This window comes from Hemitrygon akajei, chromosome 13 (genome assembly GCF_048418815.1).
Source record: "Hemitrygon akajei chromosome 13, sHemAka1.3, whole genome shotgun sequence".
Taxonomy (NCBI): Eukaryota; Metazoa; Chordata; class Chondrichthyes; order Myliobatiformes; family Dasyatidae; genus Hemitrygon; species Hemitrygon akajei.
Window position 1 is genome coordinate 63141556 of NC_133136.1, and position 14850 is coordinate 63156405.

Here is a 14850-nt window from a genome sequence, read left to right on the forward strand (position 1 = left end):
TTCTGGAATCATTCCAGAATCTAGTGATTCTTGGAAGATCATTACTAATGCCTCCATGATCTCTTCAACCACCTTTTTCAGTACCCTGGGGTGTACATCATCTGGTCCAGGTGATTTATCTACCTTCAGACCTTTCAGTTTTCCAAGAGTTTTCTCTCTGGTTTGGTAACTTCACGCACTCATGCCTCTTGACTCCTGGAACTTCCACCATACTGCTAACATCTTCCACAGTGAAAGCTGTTGTAAAATACTTATTCAGTTCATCTTCCATTTCATTGTCCCCCATTACTACCTCTCCAGCATTGTTTTCCAACAGTCTGATATCCATTCTCGCCTCCCTTTTACACTTTATGTTTCTGAAGAAACCTTTGGTATCCCCTTTAATATTATTGGCTAGCTTAATTTCGTATTACATCTTTACCTTCTTAATGACTTTTTAGTTGCCTTCTGTTGGTATTTGAGAGCTTCCCAATCCTTTAACTTCTCACTAATTTTTGCCATACCATATGCTTTCTCTTTGGCTTTTATGTTCCCCCTCCTGGAATTCAGCACCAACCTGTATTTTTACCCTTTCAGTTCCTTAGCTCTATCCACAATTATTCAACATTTTCCTTCGACATTAAGCTCTCAGCTATAATAAGATCATAAGACATAGGAGCAAAATTAGGTCATCTGGCCCATTGAGTCTGTCCCGCCATTCAATCATGGCTGATCCTGATTTTACTCCTCCTCAAACCCAGTTCCCGGCCTTCTCCCCATAGTCAATCTCTGCCTTAAATACACTCCAACAACCTGGCCTCCACGGCTGCACGTGGCAGCAAATTACACAAATTTACCACCCTTTAGCTAAAGAAATTTCTCTGCATCTCAGCTTTGAAAGGGCGCCTCTCTACGCTGAGGCTTGTCCTAGACTCTCCTACCATGGGAAACATCTTTTTCACATCTACTCTGTCTGGGCCTTTCAACATTTGAAAGGTTTCAATGAGATTCCCCCTCCCCCCCCATCCTTCTGAATTCCAGCGAGTACAGGCCCAGAGCCATCAAATGTTCCTCAGATGATAACCCTTTCATTCCTGGAATCATCCTTGTGAACCTCCTCTGGATCCTCTCCAATGCCACAACATTTTTTCTAAGATGAGCAACCCAAAACTGTTCACAATACTCAATTTGAGGCTTCACCAGTGCCTTATAAAGCCTCAGTATCACATCCTTGCTCTTGTATTCTAGACCTCTTGAAATGAATGCTAACATTGCATTTACCTTCCTCACCACCGACTCTACCTGCAAGTTAACCTTAAGGGTGTTCTGCACAAGGACTCCCAAATCCCTCTGCATTTCAGACTCCCAGATTTTCTCCCCGTTTAGAATATAGTCCACACATTTACTTCTACTACCAAAGTGCATGACCATGCATTTTCCAACATAGTATTTCATTTACCACTTTCTTGCCCATTCTCCTAATCTGTCTAAGTCCTTCTGCATCCTATCTGTTTCCTCAACACTACCTGACCCTCCACCAATCTTCGTATCATCTGCAAACTTGGCAACAAAGCCATCTATTCCATCATCTATATCATTGATATACAGCATAAAAAGAAGCGGTCCCAACACTGTCCCCTGCAGAACACCACGAGTCACTGGCAGCCAACCAGAAAAAGATCCTTTTATTCCCACTTGATGCCTCCTACCAATCAGCCAATGCTCTAACTATGTTAGTAACTTTCCTGTAAACCTTGGGCTCTTAACTTGATCAGCAGCCTCATGTGTGGCACTTCGTCAAAGGCCTTCTGAAAGTCCAAATATACAACATCTACTACATCCCCTTTATCTATCCTACTTGTAATCTGCTCAAAGAATTCCAACAGGTTTGTCAGGCAGGATTTTCCCTGAAGGAAACCATACTGACTTTGTACTTATGTTGTCCTGTGTCACCAAGTACTCCATCACCTCATCCTTAACAATTGAATCCAACATCCAGAGATCCCTCAAAGTTGCTGCACAAGTTGATAGGACTGTTATGAAGGCATGTGTTGTCCTGCTCTTCATTAGTTAAGGGATGGCGTTCAAAAGCTATGAGATAACATTGCAGCTCCATAAAACTCTGGTTAGACCACACTTGGAGTATTGTGTTTAGTTCAGGTTGCCTCATTATAGGAAGGATTTGAAACTCTGGGGAGAATGCAGAGATTTAAAAGGATGTTGCAAGGATTAGAGAGCATAAATTATCAGAAAAGTTTGAGTGAGCTAGAATTTTTCTCTTTGGAGGATGAGAGGTGACTTGATGCAAGTATATAAGATGAAAAGAAACAATGATCGAGTGGATGCTCAGAGACTTTCTTCCCACGAAGGAAGTGGCTAAATCGACGGGGCATAATTTTATGGTGATTGGAGCAATGTATAGGGGGAATGTCAGAGGTAGGTTTTTATTTCCAGAGAGAGTGGTAGGTGCATGAAACACTCTTCCAGGGTTGTGGTAGAAGCAGATACATTAGGGACATTTAAGAGACTCTGACACATAGTTGAAAGAAAAATGAAGGACTATGTAGGAGGGAAGGGTTAGATTGATCTTAGAGTTGGTTAAAATGTCAGCACATCATGACTTGAAGGGCATTTACAGCATTATACTCTACTGTGCTCTATGTTTTAAGTTAGTGCTTTATCTACAAATTGGCTGTTGCCATTTCCAACATGGCATCAAATAAACTAAACAGTAAGGCAACAATTTATCTTGTTGGATCAAGAAACCAAATCAGTGAAAAATCAACAGAATGTACTCAATTATATTTGAAATGCCAATGTGAAGCTAAGCCACTTTCCATGAAGCTGTTAGAATTCATGAAATTTTTGCAAGTTATGAAAATGTGGATAATCAAATTTCTGCACTCCCAAATTATTTCAAATAACATAAATTATTTTAGCATTTCTGATAATTATGGTATTTTATTATAGTGAAGTTTAACATTGTTTCTATTGTCCTATGCACAAGTTACTTATGCACAGGTGCAATGAATAATTTGCTTCCAACAACATCACAAGCACATGGCCTCATATAGGCAGCATTAACAAGAAAAAAACATCAATTGAACTTAAATGTACACAATTTTTCCTATAAAAAACTCAATTAGAACAAAAAATACAAAGTCCATTTTAGTGCAAAGTGATCAAAGATACTATAGAGTTGCTAAATTATAGTAATTAAGTTCTGCCAGTTAGTTATGAACCAAATGGTTGCAGAGAAGTAACAGTTCTTGAACCTGGTTGTGTGGGACTTCAGACTTCTGTACTTCCTACGTGATGGAAGATGTGAAAAACGGCATGATCTGACAGTAGCAATGCAGGATACAGTGTAAAAGCTACAGAGAGAGTGCAGTGCAGGTAAACAATAAAGTGCAAGATCATAATGAGGTAGAGTCATCTTATTGTACAAGAGTTCTATTCAAGAGTCTGATAACAGTGGAACTAAAGCTGTCCTTCAGCCTGGTGGTACATGTTTTCAGGCTTTCGTATCTTCTGCCTGGTGGGAGAGGGTTGAAGAGAGAATGTCTGGGGTAGCTGTGGTCTTTGATTATGCTGGCTGCTTTAGAATGCTACTATGGCATAGATCTACTAGAGTTGGTCCCCAGGGTTGAGGATGGCTGATCCTCGCATGCTTAAATTAAGATAAATTAAGACAGCAAAAGTTAAAGATATATTAATATCATTAGAATTATATGCAAAATGCAGCATTATCCCTTCCCTTTATCTGCTTATAACTGTGGGGAGGGTGAAGGTTTGGTTGTAATTTACCTCAAAGTAAGCCAATACTGTGGTTGTCTACTGTAGCCACTAACTGTTATATATGTTTCTGTCTGCATTATATATTGCCAGAAAGTTACTAGAATCTTCGTAATATTTGTCTTAATAAAAGCTGTCAGAAGCAATGAAATTTTAATGAAAAGATTGAGAAAACCCTTTATAACTCCTAATTAAAATGTTAATGGAAATAGCAAGGCGTGACCATCAATATTACCAGTGGGACTATGAATCTAATGAAGAATTAGATTGCGCAATATGTCCCAACTTAAGAAGGAAAAGATATTTTACTATCAGCATTAACATCCCCGCAGCCAGTGGAAAAAAAAAACTAGTCCCTGGTGTAATTTTTCGTGTAATTATACTCCAGTGGCAATATATAACACAGACAGAAGCACATGTAACAGTTATTTAGTGGTTATCGTAGATAACTATGGTATGTTCCTAGTGGAGAAGATTATAACTTAAGTTCCACCTTCCTTATGGGCGGGTAGATAGGGAAGGGGAAGATGTCATAATGCTACATTTCATTGTCGTCATCTTAATCTAAGCATGCAAAGTCAAACAGTGGAGCCCTACAATCTGAAATCAGTGAGCCACAGTGTCATTTTAAACATTGGGCAGAGCCTCCATTGGAAAGTTTTCAATAAATAATTGCACTTATATCTATTTAGAATAATGTCATATGTACATTAAATTACACATATTTATGTTGGATATTTTCTTTGTAGTGAAATAAGAAAGTTCATTATGTTAAAGTGTTGTTTTAATATATACTCATTCAAGGGATGTGAGCTTCAGCATTTAATTGCCCATGTAGATGCCCTTGGGAAGGTAGTGGTGAGCTGTCTTCTTTAACTGATGCAGTCTTTGAGGCCTGGGTATGGCCATAATGCTGTTAGCGAAGGATTTCTAGGATTTTAACCTATTGCCAGTGAAGGAACAGTGATATCTTTCCAAGTCAGGATGGCATGTGGCTTGGAGAGCGACTTCCAGGCAATGGCGTTGTTCTAGCTGGTCATCATCATAGCTTGTCACACCAGACAGCCAGCCACTCTAGTGTTGAGCAGGTCATTGTCAGCTAAATCAGGTGAGAGTGGGCAGTTGCGCAGAACGTGCTCAATGTTCTGCACCCTTTCACCACACTCACAGGATTCGCTGGTCTTTAAACCCCACTTCACCATATTGTCTTCCGTCCTACAAACTCCCACTTTCGCTCTGCTGAGAGTGCACCACTTCCGTCTGTCAAGCAGTGCCCCTGGGGTCTGGCAACATTTCTGTGGGGTCTGGCACTGTATTGTTTGGTGGGGTTCTGGCTTCTGTTTGTTGCCAGAGATCAATCCTGTATGTTCTGGGGGGAGGTTCTGTGAGGTAGTTCCTCCACTGTAGCAAAGCTTTTCCTTGGTTTTAGGCGGTTGGAAACTAGCACATGATGGTGCTGTGGGTGCTGTGGATCCGAGTTCTGTTTACCTTTTTCAGTTTTTGTTGTAGTGTGTCTTTGGATCTCTGGGGGAGCAATGTCTGCAAGTCTGTAAATGATGATAGTGGGTGTGAGGCACAGTGTGCCTGTGATTTTTCTGCAGGCTTCGTTAAGCAACGGTCTATTTTCTTCGCATGGGCTGATCTGCTCCACACAGGTGCACAGTATTCTGCAGGTGCATAGCAGAGTGCTTGGGCAGTTGATCTAAGTGTGTGAGCATTAGCTCCCCATTTCGTGCCTGCTAATTTTTTCAAGAGAGAGTTGCGAGAGCCAACTTACCCTCAGAGTTTTTGGATGTGGGTGGCAAATGAAAGCGTCCTATCCAGTGTCATGCCCAGGTAATTTGGAGTTGGACGGTGCTTGAGCTCCTTCCCATACCAGAAGATCTTGAGTTTCCAAGATTCCTCAGGTGGAATGCGCACACCTGAGTTTTTGATGGATTTGGGTTCAGAGACCATTTTTCATAATACTGCTTCATTGCTTCGAGGACTGCTGTAAGTTGTACTTCAACTTCTTGGTAGGAGTTAGCTTGTGTTGCTATGCATAGGTCATCTGCATAGATAAACCTGTGTGTGTTAGGAAAGGTTGGTTGGTCGTTTGTGTAAACATTAAATAGTAGAGGTGCCAGGACTGATCCCTGTGGTAGTCCGTTCTTTTGTGGACACCACCTACTCTTAATTCCATTCATTTTTTTCATAAAATCTGCAATTTTCTAGGAGGCTTCTTATTACTTTGACTGAGGTTTCGTTCTTTAACATTTTAGATAATTTTGGTAGAAGGCCTCTGTGATTCACAGTGTCATATGCTGCTGTAAGTCAACGAATACTACCCCTGTAATATGTCACATTTCAGAGCCATCCTCAATATACTGGGTGAAGTTCAGGACTTGACCACAGCAAGAGCAGCCTGGCCTGAACCTGGTTTGGACTGGTGTTAGAAGAACATTGACTAAGGGGGATATTCTTTTCAGTGTGAGTCTCTCGTAGAGTTTATAGAGGGTGCAGAACAAGGAAATCGGTCTGTAATTTTTAGGAATGTTGGGGTCTTTATTGGGTTTTAGGACAGCAACAACTTTCGCTCTTCTCCACTTTTTAGGTATTTTTAATGATCTCGGGCAACAGTTAAAAAGGGACGGAAGCCAGTGGAGTGCTTTAGGTCCAAGATCTTTAAGGAATTCATTAAGAATCCCATCTATGCCAGCAGCTTTGTTGGATTTTAGCTGTGATACTATATCCTTTAATTCTTTAGGGTGAGAGGTGGGAAGTTGTTATTCCCGTTTGACAGAGCTGACTCCGTCTCCTGATGTTGCTTTTTCTTTTGCCTCCATTCCTTGTTATTTAGTCAACCATTTAGTATTAGTTGGTGGGCAACCTGATTAGGTGTTACGGCAGCAATTCTCTGTGGTGGTCTATTGTCTGAGTTGAGTTTCCGAACAGTTGCCCATGCCTTCTTACTGTTCTTGGTCATGTCTGTGTTTTCTATAAGCTCCTGCCAACGCTGTTGTCTCTCTTGGCCCAGTAGGGACAGAACTGACTCTCCCATTTCAATTGTGTCTTGACCAAACGGGTCTTGGTCAGATAAGTTGACATACTCATCATAACTTTGCTTGACATTACTAGTCAATCCCTGAATATATTTGATTCTGCAGCCTCTAGGTATGTTCTGCTGTGCTACTTTCCAGATTAGTTGGACAAATTCATCATAATGATCAGGTTCTGGTGGTGTGGTATTGATAAGTTAATCAAGGGATTCTGTGAAAGATGCCTATTTTGCTTTTCTCAGGTTAAATCCTGGTAGGTACTTTGTTGGTACGGGTCTCAGAACTGGAAGGGATTTCACCTGGACTGGACGGTGTTGGGACTTGGGTATATGTTGGAGGACTATTCGTGTGAAGAGGTAACAAAGCTCGTAGCTGGTAGAGGTTGTAGATTGGTCAGTGAGTTGCTGCAATGCATCCTGTCGATGGCACAAACTGCTGTAACTATGAATTAGTGCTGGACTGAGAGAATAGTTGTGGATGCGGTGCTTATCAAGTGGGCTGATACGTTCTATATTGTGTCACATTTCTTGAATGTCATTAAAGTTGCACAATCCTGACCTGAGACTTGTAGATGGTGGGTAGGATTTGAGGAGTTAGGAAGTGAGTTACTTACCACAGGAGATCTGCCCTTGTCACCACATTGTGTATAGGGCCTCTTTATGTGTCATTTTAAATAATGATTGAAGAACATACATTATTTGTGTGAGATGAACAAATGTAGTTGGGAGCATAATTAGGATATTTGGCCACCTTGATCCTGCTCAATCTTTCAATAATATTATAGTTGCTCTGATATTATCCTCAACTCTGCAATTCTGCCCCTTTGCCTCTCAAGCCTTAAAAATATTCAAATGTTCTGTTCCTACCATTCCTTGAGAAAGAGAGTTCCAAAGACTCACAATCCTTGGAGAATTTTCTTTTTGTCTGATTTCTATCTTAAATGGGTTATACTGTGCTTATTTTTAAACCTTGCCCAGGTTCTTCCCCAAGAGAAAACATCATCTCCAAATCCATCCTGTCAAGGTTCCCCTAGGATCTTATATGTCTCAATTTTCCTCAGGAGCCAGCCATCTCGTGTATTTTCGAATATAGTTGTCATGCAGGGAATGGCAAATGGATAGGAGGCAGAGAGGAAATGTTTCAGAGAATGTCATCAGCAGCTCTGGATTATCAAATAAAATAAATATTAGAATATTAGGCTGGTGAGGAGCCCCATTTATTAGAAGAAATTCTGGATTAATTCCTTAAATGTATTCATTTTATCCTGCTTTATTTTCTGGAAATTGTTATACTACGCGTTAGCTGAAAGTGTTAATGATTCTTCCTCCTCATGTTTTTCAAACCTGTCTGCACTCCTGTTTAAAAACCAACAAACTTTTAACTCCTTTGTTAATGCCAACACTTACCCCCTGTTCTTAAATATTTGTTCTACAGTGACATTGCATGATCCTTTGCCACTCAAATCCATCGTAGAACTCCATGTCCCAATCCCTCCACCCACATGCATGCCTCTATCCTAATACAGCTCTATTCAAAGTTACAAGTAACCTTCCTTGTTATGGTAACAAGGGTAAGCCATCTCCCCTCGTCCTTCGTTTGCAGCCTTTGATATTATCCTAACCTCCATCCACTTGCTGTCTAGCTTTCTGAATTCATATATCAAGCTGTATGATTAGATGTCTAATTATATTCAAAACATTAAGAGCTTCACTTCCCATCCCTGCAATAGTACCTCTAATTTCCAGTTCAAACCCAAACTCTTCCACAGTTTCTTCCCCTTACCTGTGTATAAGCTCTATCCCCTTCACAGCATTTTCCAAAGACTCCGCATACCCAATTTTACTTTTCCTATTCCCATTTCTGTCTCTAAATTGTGAAACTACTTGCCTTACATTGCTGCTGGATGAGCAGTTCTTTCTCCCATCAAAATAGTGGGAAAAGCAAAATCATTAGGTTCAGAATACGAACTCCGTCGCCTAGCCACCAAGCCAATCCGTTGCAGACTGCTAGGAAGGCTGCTGTCTTGATCCTAAGGTGAAATGGGACTATTAATGGCTTCATACGGTGAAATTATATTTTAATTATTCCACTGGATTACTCCCAAATATCCATCCTCATATAATTTAATTCAGTTTGATCGCCTTTTACACTCTACCCGTACATTAGAAGTTATAAATTGTCTAAGAGAATTCAGTCAGGTTGTTCAGCCTAAAGTGGCTACGCTACCTGTTCCGTCTTTCGCCATAGTCCTTTTTTTGCGATTCAAGTAAACAATTGTGTCCTACAAGTACTGCAGTTTGCCATAATACTGCTTCTGGCCCGACACTTCATTTTATAATTCAAAAACCATCGACATAATTTATTCGTGAGGAAGAAAAAAGGCCTTCATTTAAAATATAAGTATGTTCATAATTACTCGTAAATCGTGAACATGTAACTCTAAAGAAAAAAGTAACATTTATTTTTTAGAAGAGTGAGGTTATAACAAGTGCTATAAATTGCCATACAATTACGATTTTTTTAAAAAAAGAAATGCACGCCGTTAACTTTTATTTGGGACAAACTCCCCGCTAGCTCAAAACTGAACTCCCACTAGTATGTCCACATGCTGCTCTCTGTATATTCCCCAAGGAATTCTTTCCCACTGTTTACGCATTCCCAGGGAAGAGGGTCACTTCCGCCGGATTGCGCATTGGTTTGGGAGGAGGGGGGCGGGGAATCTCTTCCGGGATTGCGGTGATTTTTGGAACCTGGAGTCGGGAGGCTGAGCGCGGCGTATGGAATGTGAAGAATCTTGTGCTGGCCGCGGTGGAACGTCCAGCGCCGTCACATTCGGAGCGAGTCTCGGCGCGCGGACGGTGCCGGCGGAGCGGCGGTGAGTGCGACCAGGGTGCTGAGGGTCGCGATTCCTCTGACAGCGGCAAGGAGGCAACGGGGACAGGGATTGCGGCAGACAGTGCGAGGCGAACTGTGATTGCGGCTTGTGGTCGGAAGGCTGGTTTCGAAGTGTCAGAAGGGAAAGAAAATCGGAGTCAGCGTGAGTGAGCAGTAACCAGTGTTGATTCTGTTTTTCTCTTTTAAGTAAAAGGCGCTGAAGGTGTGGATAACAGTGGACGGAAAGAAATACTGTTTAAAAAGAAAGCGGATGTAGTGATGGGTTATTGCTGGTTGCGGTGTCAAAGTGCTGAATGCGCTGCGCCACTCCAACAAAACATATTTATTTTCCAAATACTACTATTGTAAGAGCTTAAGATGTAAAATTGAGTGGCTAGCAGATAAATGAGTACGAGGGAAGCACAATTGATTCTGCTATGGAGAACGTGGGGATGAAGGGAGAGTAGTGGGCAGAGAGAGATAGTGAGGGAGTCAGATGAACAGCGGGATTGAAAACACGTAGAAGGTAGTGGGGGACTTGTGCCATTGAGAATCTCAACACGTCTAGTCTACTGCTTTCAAATCCGCCAAGTGTGGCTGTGATCTGGCGTTTGGTTCTTGTAGAGGTCGTGATGTTAAAGCCGGGGCAGTTTTATTAAAGTTGATTGTTGTTAGAGCCCGAGGCAGCAGGGGGAAAATTGCGAGCTCCATTTCAAGGCGAGGGGCGAGGTAGTCTGCTGTTTTGTTTCACGCACAGATGATTGAGGACAGTGGTAGGTGCTGTAACATCGGTTATTTTTTTTTATTACGGAGAGATCGTTATGGAGTGCTTATTGACGCGTAGCTTGACAAAAAGCGATTCAAGCACGTTCAATGCATAAATCAGCTAGCAGTGAGCAGAAATGATTGGACAGCACTTGGCTGAATGTTTACATTTCAGTCGTGTGTAGTGGCCGCCGCAGGAGAACAGAGCCGGCAACTCGCGCACGTTTCTCTCGGTTCTGGCTCGCCTTCTTCTCGCATCTGTTCCTCTCTCCATCTGCTGCAACCTGATGATTTGTGTCTGCATCTTTTTGGTGCATCGCCCTGCGGGATCGATGGTTTTAAATTACATTCCAAATAACGGATCATCTGCCTTGAGTCTCTTAATTGGTTCTCCCATCCCTCCCAAGAAAGTAGGAAGTGATTGGCGCTCTTCAATTTCCCGTCTGGCTAGTCTCGTACATTTCTGTTTAGTTACCTTGCTTTTGATTTCAACCAATTGAAATTGTTCTTCATTTATCTAGACTGAAGCTACAAATATTTATTCCTGTCTTTGCAAAGCCAGATAAAGCACACAAGTCTTTGGAGGTTCATTGTTTAGTTTTATAAATGGTTAAAATAAAATATCGGTGTTGGCTTACAATGGAAACGGAACTGAGCGCTTAAATGCATTTTCTCCTTTCTCAGGACATCTTTCATAAATGCAGGTTGTTTTAATATAATGAGAGATTATTATTCACTGTTTTTAAACTCGGGTTAACGTTTCAAACCATTGCACTGTAGTAGCGTGTTGTTTTGTCCTGTAAAGAATGTCTCGAGGATTTCAGCTTAAATCGGAACAGGTTTAATTTTATTCAACAAAATATGCGTTCTGAAACGTAAAGCATAAATTCTTCAACAAGTAATTGGCGAAATACTCATGTAATTAATGTTGACGATATTGTAATTTTGGACTCCAGGTGTAATTAATCTATATACAATTACATTCATGCTTGAAACAATGTGTGGCATAATTTTGAGAGATTCTGTCAAACCAAGCTTAAAATAAGCATTTGTTTCTACTCCTGCCTCTCCTTCACCCCTTTTTTTCATTTACCCAACAACAAAGGTTGATTGCTTTTGTTTCCTGCCAAATAAACCATTGAATTTGGTAGCTAAACGTCAGTGCAAAAGTATTCAAACATTAAGTCACAAGTCATTTGTGCATTTCAGAAATAAAGATTTCTTTAGTGATCTGCTCTGATTTTTGCAATACTGCTGCAGTTTTATACAATTTATATTTTTCATGTATTCTTTTCTTGGAGGCTTTGGAATTGCGAGGTAATGAAGAGTAATTATCCTTTAATATAAAATGAACGAATTTGATCACAATGTGTTTTCCTTCCTTAATTGGGTGGTTGAAGTTTGGCACACCCTCTTGATCTTTGTAAGTCCTTTGTGCTTAAAAATGGCAGTATGTTATTGTCACATCCAGCATTCTAAAAAAAAAGGAAATAACAGTTTTTAAATGTATGCCTGTAAATGTTATCTGGTCTTTTGTAGGAAATAAAGGCATTTTCATAACATTTCAACATTTTAATGTGCATTAATGAAAATTACATCTGTTTTTGACAACAGAATGTAAATTGGAAATTGCAGTAATGATGTGGAAATTGTCAGTACAAAGAAATGGTTGTAACCATGCCAGAGGAAAAGGGAAACAATGTGGCCTGCTTTGAAATTTCAGTAATACCACAATGCTTTATCACAATCGCCCAAACACTTAAAATTGGATCACTTCCATTTTTCCTGTTTTTCTTTAGATTCATTCAGAACATTTATTGTTGCATGTTACATTAGGAATCACATTAAGTGTAAATTCTATTACTTTTTGCACAGATGTTCATAATCCCTTTTTTATCAGACCCTATTACCAAAAATGTTTAAGTTTGTTTTATTGACTGCATTGTACAGCAAGACAAATTTGTTTGTTTGCTGGTTGTAAAAGGAGATATTCTGGGGAACCAAAATGGGTAGTCTCATTTATCTATTTTGTTTTAACTAGAAGTCATTGAAATGCAGTATCATTGAGATGTTGGGCATCATGTACGTGAATGTTGATCAGCAGTCACCAGCAGAGACAGCTAGAATGTTGATTTAGCAAGCCAGCTAAGTTTAATTGTCTTTGGGAGTCAAATAATGAATCATTTTAGTTATTGGGACACATGCTCTCAATATTGGTAATGAAATCTTTGCAATAAATCTCCCTATCTATAATACAACAATGTAAGAAATGGAATGCTGGATATTTAGTCCATCCAATATTTCAGCAGATAATTGCTAACTTGTACATTTCTTAGTTTCTTCATTCCAGGTTAAGGATTATAATGCAAGGTGCAATGATTGTGTTTCTTTATCTTGATTAAATGTATTCAGTTAAGTAATTTCTTCACAATATTATAACAGTATTATAACTTATAGAAGCTGAAGACTCATATTGGTTGGCTTCACTTTTTCTTCTGAAATATACAATGGTTTCTTTGTTTAATCTGCTTTTAGGATTATCATTCAGCTCAATTTGGATTTTATTGTTCACTGTGCCTTGAGGCACTGCTTACATTAAAGTTTATTTTGTCCAGATCATTTTCAAAAACAGGAGAAACTGGCCAATGTTATCAGTCTACTAATTTGGATTCTTCTTTTGCAAATTTAATACTTTGTGTTTGAATTTGTTTGCTAACGTTATCTACTAACCAGTTTCAAATTGCCCAAAGAGTGAGTATCTGGCCTTTCCAGGATCTTGCATGTTATTCACGGATGCATTGCCCACAATATTTGAGAACTACTAGTTCTAGATGAGGATGATTTGTGAGTATATTAACGTGTGGAAAAGGGGTAATGAAATCTGAGACTGCTGTTGGTAAAGGTCTGAGCTTCATTATGGCAGGATGACCTCCCTTGTCTGATGCCTTTAGGGATAGTGATTGAATGTTATGCAGAGAGAGGGTGCCTTAAGTATTTGCTGTTGCATGCTTTAAATCACACTGGTATGCAGGGTTTTGGGCAAAATTGTTAACTATTATAAATGCTGAGGTAACTACTGTGTTTATACCTATGGGGTGCAATTAATATAAAACCTTCAGTATTCGGGCATCTTTAAATGAAATGTTGATGGTCTGATTGAAGTTGTTATATAAAGACAGCATTTTTCCTCCATATATGGGATCATGCTACTTGGTTAAACAAAAAGCTCTAGTTCTTGAGTGTTTTTTCTCCCCCCCTTTCTATTAGTGGCTATAGTTTGATGGGTTAATATTCCATTCCTTGTTGGTGAGGTGATTGCCCAGTGGATCATTAATGTAAACAGTTGGTAGACTTTTTTGATACCAAGAATGAATCAGTTGCTTCAAGGTTCCTTGGTTTTCACTTAAGCTAAACCCCAGCTCATGCTTGTTTTTGTCACACCCAGGATTAGCAGTCCTGGAAAGCCTTCAACCTTCTGTAAAGCAGTTCATCCAGAGTTTATTTTATTCATATTCTAACCAACAACATATCCTACAAACCCATTGACCTGGCCTCATTAGTTTTTAGTGCTCCACTTGGCCAAAATATAAAACAAAGTTTAAACCACTATGTGATTTTATTGACTCACTTATTTATAACTGCAATGAGCCTTAAAAACCCATCTCTAATACTCCAGACTCTATTCCTTGCGTTCACTGTTTTGATTTTATAGGGTTGTGTGCAGTGATTTAAGAGATTGCTCTTACAGTACCGATACATCCCAAGGTGGTCTAAGGCCAGGCTCATAGGCCTTTGTGGTACTAATCAACCTAAATCTAAACACGGCACTTTCACCGATGAAATTCTTATCACTGATCTAGTCATAATGCAAATGTAAGTGTAACATCAACTGACGCAGCACCAAGGTCACCCATTGCATAGACACCATTTACCTCAAGGCTTCAAATTCCCTGTCAAGAACCATATTGAGAAGGTGAAAATTGAAAGTCAGCGCCTGATAACATTTCATCTAGAAGCTTCAAAATGGATGCATATTCATCCATGATTGGTGCTGGCCCTGTGTTGTTCCAATGTTGAATTTGATTGCCCAGTAAGGAAATGCCTATCCATACTGAAGAAAGGACCTGTAGTTGATGACACGCTGCTAATCATCACAAGCTACTTTGAGTCACTGAATGCCAATAGCTTGTATGATTTGCATCACCAGACACGTGTAAAGCTATGACTGGCCAAGGGAACAGGAAATTACAAATGGAATAAGCCAGCTGTCTGGTTATATTGTTGCAGAAAAATGGCTGAAGCCATGAAGGAGTTTCCTTGTGATGATACAGGTAAGGTGCATTACTGCTGTAACTTTGAGTATTTGTAATTATGGTTTGCAGATCTTGTCAGTGGGAGT

General features: G+C 39.9%; 1 protein-coding gene across 8 annotated transcripts in view; it reads left to right on the forward strand.

Moving 5' to 3' along the window:
• The first annotated feature begins 9523 nt into the window (after positions 1 to 9523).
• The window catches only part of LOC140737937 (amyloid beta precursor protein binding family B member 2-like), a 265420-nt gene continuing 260093 nt past the window's right edge, over positions 9524 to 14850 (forward strand). For 3 of the 8 annotated variants that reach the window (XM_073064771.1, XM_073064778.1, XM_073064770.1), the window contains exon 1: positions 9524 to 9849. The gene's annotated coding sequence lies outside the window, so the exon portion shown is untranslated. The remainder of the gene's footprint in view (positions 9850 to 14850) is intronic. The other 5 variants (XM_073064775.1, XM_073064776.1, XM_073064779.1 and 2 more) reach the window with 3 other exon arrangements.